The following is a 9,234-nucleotide window of genomic DNA, read 5'->3' on the forward strand; positions in this document are numbered from 1 at the left end:
GTTTTTCAGACAGTCTGGACAGTATGTTTCAGAACCAACAGGGGATCAGGCCATACTCATTTAGTGATTCACAGATCAGAATTAGTTAACTATTCAACGATAAAGGAACGTCTTGCAAATAGTGATGTTATGAATGAGAGCGAGAAGAGCAAACTAATGTTTCAAATTTAAGGAAGGCATATTTCAATAGAAATTAATTGACTGCAGTGAGCTTAGCTGCGCTGCTAATGGATAAACCTACCGCCAAACAGTGGGAAGTGTTCAAAGAAATGCATCGTACAAGACACAACCAGTGAATGCACCTAAAAGCTCCATTTATATAGCTAACACCTGTGGTCAACAAATGAGGTAAGAGACAGCACTAAGCTAAAAGAAAGAGCGTACAATTGCAAGATAAATCGAGATGACGAGGAGAGATATAAAAAAACAGTAAAGAGAGGCAAAAGAAAGCAGTAAGTGCAAAAAGGAATATTAAAAGAACAGCTTGCAAATGATATTAAAGCTAGTCGTGACAGCTTTATTAAATACATTGCAAAATATTGGAATAATAGAGATTGTGAGCTCATTAAAGACATGCAATGAAGCTATATGAGACAAGAAAGAAACGGCAGGATTATGAAACAAATATTTGTGTCCGCCTTCAAAGTAGTGGACAAAATACAAGGGAACCAAAACTTTAGACAATCAGAAACATGATTCACAGAGAGATTTGGAATTGGCAAATAGAAATTCCATTATTAAAAAAGGAAGGATTGGAGCAAACTGAAGAGTACAGCAGTTGTGGAGAAGTCACTGAACCCTATCATAAGGATTCAGTGTGACTGACCACTTGGACAAGTGTGAGCTTATCAAAGAGAGCCAGTTGAATATTTTTAAGGAATCACAATCATGATGGATAATGGAGTGCCTATGGGGTTTGCCTACATTAACGCCCGGAAGGTATTTGATAAGGATCCACACAACAGAGTGGGAACAAAAATGAATGCCCGTGAAATTGGAGGTAACCTTCCGGCATGCATTGGTAATTTTGGTTGTTGGCAACTGAAAGTAAGAATCGAGACAATGTACTCTTAAATGGGATGTGATACGTCACGTTTCACAGAGATCTAATCTTGCATCTCAGCTTTACACAATTTAGATCAATGGCTTGGAGAAGGTATAAGAGTTGTATATTCCAAATTTGCAGATGATTCATTCGGACACTAAGTTACGTAAATGGAAGCAAGAAGTTACGAAGGAACATACTCCGATTGAGAAGGCAAAATAAAGTGAATAGTGGAACAGGTTTTGGGGGAGTACCCCAATGATGGGAATCCCTCTAGGACATTCCCACATATGGATTTACCCAGCAATTGCCCCGAAGTGCGAACCTCTTCTGGACAATTGCACTGGGCTGGGAACCATCTGATAGAAGCGATTTTTTTTTTTTGCTAACTTCGGATGGTTCCGTCAGTTTTATCTTGATAGTTACTCTGAAAGATTAAAAAGAAACAAAAAAACACTTCCATCTCCAATGTAACACCTTGACCCAGCATTGTATGGGACACTTACATGACCCCCCAATGTCTCCCCATACCACCCTCTCCCAGTGCAAATTGGTCTAACCTTCCCTCTCGTTCGTCCCAGTCCCAGTCTGACACCACCACGCTCCCCACCCCCATCCGGCCCTTCTCTCTCCCGGTCGGACATGTCATCTGGTCCCCCCCCCCCCCCCCCCCCCGCGCCTCGCTGGTACCAGTCTGACTCTCCTCCGGTCTGACTGACACCCCTCTCCTCCCCACCCCCCTCCAGTCAGATCGCCCCACCCCTCTGGTCAGATTCCCTCCTCCTAATCAGGCGCCCCTCCAAGAATAACCCTCCTCTTTTTGCTCCTTCAACTCCAACCACTGATAAAGGAATTCAAAAGTTTTAAATTTCTCTTTGACAAGAAGAAATAATTCGAAAGCCAGATCCAAACGTAATGGAATCAGTGTCAGTTGAAACACAAAGTGCTTTTTTTCGCAGCCAAATATTGTTGAGAATGTACAAAGTATCTGTGTCAAATTTGTCTTTAATTTTGTTTACATTCTGTTTGATGTAGATGGAACTGAACAGGAAAGAGCACGGTATTGGGTATTGATTCCTGAGTCATCTGCACTCATTGCCTGCATACTGAATTCTGATCAATAAGATTGTATATACCTTACCAGGTGGAAATAAAGTAACCTATTTTTAAACATTGATCAAGTGACTTCCTTCTCTCGGGTTTGAGTAATGCAATCACTATTACGTTTCCCCTCATATCGCTGGAAATAGGCAAGTTGATTTTTTTTTAACAAATGCTATAGGTTGCTGGAACCTCTAATCCTCCCCTTGTTGGTCCTAACCCACACTTCTCAGCATCGCCACCATCAGCACAAGTTTTCTAATTTGTTGCCTTCCTCTTCTCCGTCCAAATAAGGCTGATAGACAGGACACGAGCACTGGAGGGTTAGTCGGGGGTCCCGATGGGATAGCTAGCTGCCAGACTACTGGGACAAGTGAGCACTACTCAGACAGAGGGAAACGCTGGAGGCGCCTCAATATGGAGGGCTTCATGAAAGACTGCAGACAGCATGTTTAAAAAGAAGACCCTAAATTAACCGAACCAATGCAGAGGGAGAAACACCTCTTGAGGATTTACCACTTCCAGCCTTTGGGATCATTGACGGCAGCAGCTGTGATTGTCCTCCAACTTCCGACGATGAAGCCAACGCGAAGCATTGCCGGCCCCCGGACAGGATGAGGAGGCCAGTGCAACGCCGACAAACTTGCCTGTCTCTCTGGTAAGTGGTTGTTAATTGAGACCTTAAGTGTTTGTCCTCCTCTGGAGAGCATGTTGCCGTTTCCTGTGAGAGCCCACCCCCAATAGGTTCACCCAGAGACGGGATCACAAAGCGAAAATGTCCCAATGGGATGCTCCGTTAGTTTCTGCTACCACCAAATCCATCTCTAAAGGGCTGGGAAAGTTCCCTCGAAATTTCACAGCCGCCCATCTCACAAGCTGATGGTTTGCACCTTGGTGGACATCTGTGTGTTAAACGTTGCTTGTTGTGTATCTGGAGCCTGAGTATGGCAAGACAGTTCCTTGCCACATTTACTACAGAGGAAGGCAGTAGGCTGAAAATATGCTGGGTTTGCTGGTCTCTGTTTTCCCTGGGTCCTCTTCCCAGTCACCTCCAAAGTCCAGGATTATCAGCGACTTTCACCTGGTTGTCTTGTCAATACCTGCCTGCTCAAAAAGCAAAAACAGGAAGGGCACCAAAGCCAGGGAGATGGAGAGAGGTTGAAAGAAAAAACAGGAGAGAAGACAGGGAAAAGTAAAAAAAACACAATGTTCCCAGTAAGCGGAGAAGGCAAAGGTAAGAAACAGGAACCAATAAAGTTTAGAAAATGTGGGACAGGCTTCAGTATGGTATTTGGCATTTAAGTTAAGAAAGCTTTCATTGTAAACCCATAAACTAATGAAAATAGTATTAAATGGTGGCTTGACATGTTTTCATTAGGTTTTAGAGATAGAAAGCTTTTATGGGTGGGAGTTCAGTTGGAGAAAATAGGAGCCGTGCCTCAATTTTCTTTTTTAAAATATAAAAATGACGTAAAAAAAGCTTGGGAACCACTGGTCCAATAGATTCATCTGATTCAGTGATACAATTCTATCACAGAACACTCCACTGCACTTCCTCCAGTGACCCCAAGCAGAGATAACCCATTACTTAATTTCTATTCAACAGTATGCTCAGTGGCAACTGAAACCGCCAGATCAAATAATAATAATAATCACTTATTGTCACAAGTTGCCTGAGAAATGTGTAAACTGGGCTTACACTGCCATCGAGATGTTTCAGCTGACTGAAAATATACTACTTTGACAACCATTTACATCTAAGAAACTTGCTTCAAAAATTGAACAATTTAGAGTGAAATAGATTCTTTACCACAGTCATCCAGAGCCTGTTTTCCCACAGGAACCTCCTAAATCCAGGAGCCATAATCCTTGTCTGAAGCTTGAGGTTTTGAATTGAGCTTCATTCTTTTCCTTTATTTTTATGTCTTGAATATTGCAACTATGTGCCCTGTGATTAAAACAGAATTCCTGCTGCACCTAGAATCACCGAATCCCTGCAGTGCAGACAAAGGCCATTCAGCCCATCGCATCTGCAGCAGACCCTTCGAATGAGCACCCTAACTGTGTCCACTCCCCTCTATCCCTGGTAACCCCATAACCTAACCTGTACCTCGCTTCACACTAAGGGGCAATTTAGCGTGGCCAATGCAGCTACCCCGTACATCTTTGAACTGTGGGTGGAAACCGGAGCACCTGGAGGAAACCCACGCAGACACGGGGAGAAAGTGCAAATTCCACACAGACAGTCGCCCGAGGCCGGCACTGAACCTGGGTCCCTGGCACTGTCAGGCAGCAGTGCTAACCACTGATCAAAAATTATCCCAATGATTTTTCTCCAGGATTGCACACAGGATTGGAGACTCCGGGCCAACCTGGGGAGGATTGGGAACCCTAATGGGCAGCCAATTCAGGCCAATTAATGTTAATCGTCCTGTTCACGCAGTGACTGGGATTTTGTGTCAGCAAGGCAGGCATCCTGCATCGGCCTGGAGCACTGATGTGGTGGGCCCAGAGCACGATATGGGAGGATGGCATATTTCGGGCAATGGATCCCCGGAGCACCCCCCCCCCCCAAAGAAAAAATGCACCAAATGCGTGTTGAGGGTCTGCTTGCTCATCCTGCGTTTGAACGTCTGGTCCGCCCGCTTGGTCAAACCATTGGACATGGGGTGATACGGTGCGGGCATGATGTACCCCATTCTTTGGCCAGATTTCACGCTGGTAAAAGGCATCCAGTTGTCAGAAACCAAGACCCGGATCCGGAAAGCCGTGAATACTGAACAAGAGGTGAAGATTCTCGAGTGCCGCACGAGAAGCCGTCAATGGCATCTGGTGGACGTCTAGCCACTTCGAGTGGGCATTGATGAGGAGGAGGAACATTGACCCCCTGAAAAGGGATGGCACAAGGGCCAGCAGAATCGGCATTGAGGCCCACCCATGGGCGACCATTTCCTGCCCAGGGATGAAGCGGCACAGCCAGCGAGGGTTGCTGCTTTCCCGGGTATTCCCGGTGGACAAGTCGCTCCATCTCCATGTACAAACCCAGCCACCACTACGGGCAAGTATCTTCATTTTTAACACACCGGGATGCCCATTTTGGAGCTCAGAGAGGATGGGGCCTTTCCCTTTTGTAGAACCACCACACGTGTCCCCCAAAGGTGGATGGCGTCCTCAATGCAGAACTCAACGGTTTTTGTAGCAAACGCCATTAGTTCACTGGTGCAGGGCACGGTGCTGGGCTCCACACAAAACGATATGGCGAACCTTGGACAGCAGGCTGTTGGCTTTGTCCATGCACGTATTTGGGCCGGTGTGACCGGCAAGATATCCATGAAATGCCATCGGCGGCCTTGTCAGGAGCAGTAGCCTGCTCAAGGTGTCTGCGTGCGTGATTTGCATCCCGGGGCGGTGTTTCAGCACGTCCTCTTACACCCCCAATTTGAGGGCCGAGGCCTGAATCCTGGCTGACACAACGGGAGGAATGGCCCTGCTCACCTTGAACATCCAGCAACACTTAGTGATTGGTCAGCACTATGAACCAACGTCCGCAATCGTACTGATGGAATTTTCCCATGGCAAAGACCACGACCATGCCTCCCTTCTCTGTTTGGGCATTGTTACACGCAGCTGCGGCAAGCATCCTTGGGGCAAACGTGATCAGGCGCTCCTTGCCATCGTTCATCCAATGGGCCAATACCGCCCAAATGCCTCATGACGAGGCGTCAGTCACAGGTGACCAAGAGTGGCTTTTCGAGGCTGAAGTGACAGTGAGTGAGCGGCTGAGAAGAAGTGAGCGTCCTCTTCACCTCAGTGAACGCCGCCTCCTGCATCTGACCCCAGTCCCACACCTGCCCTTCTTGAGGTGACTGTGCAGGGAGGGAGGGAGGGGCAACATTGTCGCCAGGCCCAGGATGAATTTGCCGTAGTAATTGCCGAACTTCAGGAGCGAGCGGAATTCCATCGCTCACCCCGGCACGGGGTCTGTCAGATGGCCAGTACCTTACCTTCGACCGGGTGAAGGCCCTCCTGGTCCACACTGTAGCCCAGATAGGTCACCTCACGGGCATGAAAATAACATTCCCCCTACAGAGGCGAATTCCGGAGTCCGCGAAACGAAGGAGTACAGTGTCCACGTTATTTAGGTGGTCCTGGTCGGATGCTCCACTGATTAATACATTGTCCAGATAAACCGCAAAGTGGTTTTTCATCACGTGCTGGAAAATGGTGCTCTCCGACGACATTCCGAAAGGTAACCTGGTAACAACTCCCGATGTGTTTACTGTCACATATATTCGAGACTCCGGGTCCAGCACCAACTGGAGTTGCGCATAGCTCATGTTGGTGAATGAGGGACCTCAGCTCAGCTCGGCACAAAGAGCCTCGATCCGTGGCATGGGATAAAGGTGCAGTGTGGAGGCCCTGATCACGGTCACCTTACACTTGCCACAAAGGGGTATGCTGCTGTCCGGTTTCATAACGGGGATGACAAGTGCGTGGACCATCGCTATGTCCCTGTGGACGGGCCTAACCCAGTTTTGAAAACAGTGGGGTACTTTGCCAACAGCTTGTGGAGGTCGCCCAAGCTCATCCGGAACACCTGCTGCCAGTCAAGGCGGACGAGCTGCAATAATCACGGCTGAATAAATTGGGGCCGTGCATTGTGCTACAACCAAGGGTAGGTAGGGCTTCTCCCCATAGATGACCAGGCATCATGGTGCTTCCAGCTTTGCTGGAGGCTCCAGGGTTCTCTTCTTGCCCGGTCCTGTAGTGCTGCTCACTATTACGCCTCTCACTCTCTGCTCTTTGTTGAAGTCTATTCTCCCTCTATCCGCTGTTTATTGAATCCACACCTCTGTCTTTCTCCGCTCTTTATGCAAGGCTCGCCTCTCACTCTGCTCTTCATTTATGTCTCACTTCTCTTTTTGAGTTCTTTATTGAAGCATCACCTGTGCTCTTCAGTGAAGTCTCGTCTCCTCTGCTCTTTATTGAGGTCTCGCCTCTCTCTTTCTCTCTCTCTCTCTCTCTCCACACTCTGAATTAAGTTTATCCTTTCCCTGTGGTCTGTATTGGAGTCTCACCTCTCTCTCTCTCCACGCTCTTTGTTGAAGTCTCGCCTCCCTCTCTAAAAAGAAGGTTCAAAGTGATCCTTCTACAGAACTATGAACTGGCTCTGTGCTGCCTGGCCTTGCCCTGGCTGGGTCCCAGGCGCTGTTGCTGTCCCTCGGCACGCCTCCTCCTCTCGATGTTCCTCTGGACAGGTAAAACATGAGTAAGAGGTATCAATGGAAGGGTAGAACCTATTTATTTGTGTAAAATTAATTTAAGAAGTCATTTTATAAATGGAATTGTTATCCTGGGAATTATTCCTGAATTACCGACTGGAGGAATAGGTTTCATGCAAGGTAACTATTTGGCTTGCGGAGCCGGTAACGTGATGATGACTGTATTGTGGTGATCTTAACAAACTCTTGAAAACTACCGAGGGGGGAAATGAGACCCTTCTTGCAGATAGCAGGCAACTGAAGGAAAAACCGATTAACACAGAAAATCAACTTCCTGATATGAAAGAGGAATTGGGGAATGAAAAAAGGGAACAATTGAGAGCCATTCAGGGAAATTTAAACATTTGACGGAGGATTTTAACTATCTAAAAGTTAAACTTGAAAAACAAACTTGTCAAATGTTGATCTCCAGTTAAAATGTGGTAAACCTCAAGCATCAGTTGTATTTATGAAGTATCGTGGAAAATGCCTTGAACAGGAAAAGGAGGTGCTGGTAAATCAAAATAACTAGTTGAATGCGCAATTAAAAAAGCAAAACTGACAAACCATGAGAACGTCATCGTGGAAAGAACAATGACAGGTTCAGTCGGCAGTTAGGAAGGCAAATGCAATGTTAGCATTCATGTCAAGTGGGCTAGAATACAAGACCAGAGATGTACTTCTGAGGGTTTATAAGGCTCTGGTCAGACCCCATTTGGAGTATTGTGAGCAGATTTGGGCCCTGTATCTTAGGAAGGATGTGCTGGCCTTGGAAAGGGTCCAGAGGAGGTTCACAAGAATAATCCCTGGAATGAAGAACTTGTCGTATGAGGAACAGTTGAGGACTCTGGGTCTGTACTCGTTGGAGTTTAGAAGGATGAGGATCTCCTCTTGACCAAGGCCAGCACATCTCTCCTTAGATGCAGGGCCCAAAACTGCAATTAACAGTTAAACAGTTCTTAAATAAAAGGAAAAACTTTAACTCACTATCTATAACTACAACAGTATATTCCAACAAAGCAACCCAATACAGTTCAAAATCCACTTATAAATAAAGTTAGCAATCAGGGTTACTTGCTGTTCTCTGTGCAGATCTTTGGAGAGAGACCCTTTCATGCAACCCAAAAACCCTGTCTTTTGAGGGTAGAATCCTATGGCAAACTGCCAAAACTACAGGTAGACCTGCCCCCCCTTATTAATTACAAGATCTGTACCCCACTAAGATGACCCCTGGCTTGCTTAGGTAGGATTAAACAACACTACCTCTTAAGTTATCTACACCCCAAGGAACCTCCTTTCTATAAACAATATTCGATTAGCCATCTCAATCTAAACAAGAAAATAGTTGGAATCAATGATTCCCTCACTTTACAACACCTTAATTACAGATTTAGTAGACAAACTACCGGTATTTTAAACCGTGTTTTTAATGACATTGCTGCCACAAATATAAAATATAACATATACCAATTTTGTACACTCATTGCACAAGAAAATCTTAAAAATCTGTCGTTCTTCCATATTCTCTTTTTTAAATTGTGTTTTTTGGAAATGGACCATTTCTGGATTGATACAATGGCTGCAGCTGGTCATATGCTGGTAGTGCTAACCACTGTGACTCTCAAGATTGGCCTTCAGAAAGTCTCCAGGACGCTGAAAGGAATTCTGCCTGACAAAGCCACTGATATTGGACTTGGATTCACTGGACTTTCCACTCACCTGAATTTGTGGCAATAACGTTTTTGATTTTGAGAGAGGAAGCTAAGTTTTATTTTTGAAACTGAATGAGATTCTCTGGAATACATTGAATGGCAGCGCTTGCATCTT

Source organism: Scyliorhinus canicula, chromosome 9 (genome assembly GCF_902713615.1).
Source record: "Scyliorhinus canicula chromosome 9, sScyCan1.1, whole genome shotgun sequence".
NCBI classification, from domain to species: Eukaryota; Metazoa; Chordata; class Chondrichthyes; order Carcharhiniformes; family Scyliorhinidae; genus Scyliorhinus; species Scyliorhinus canicula.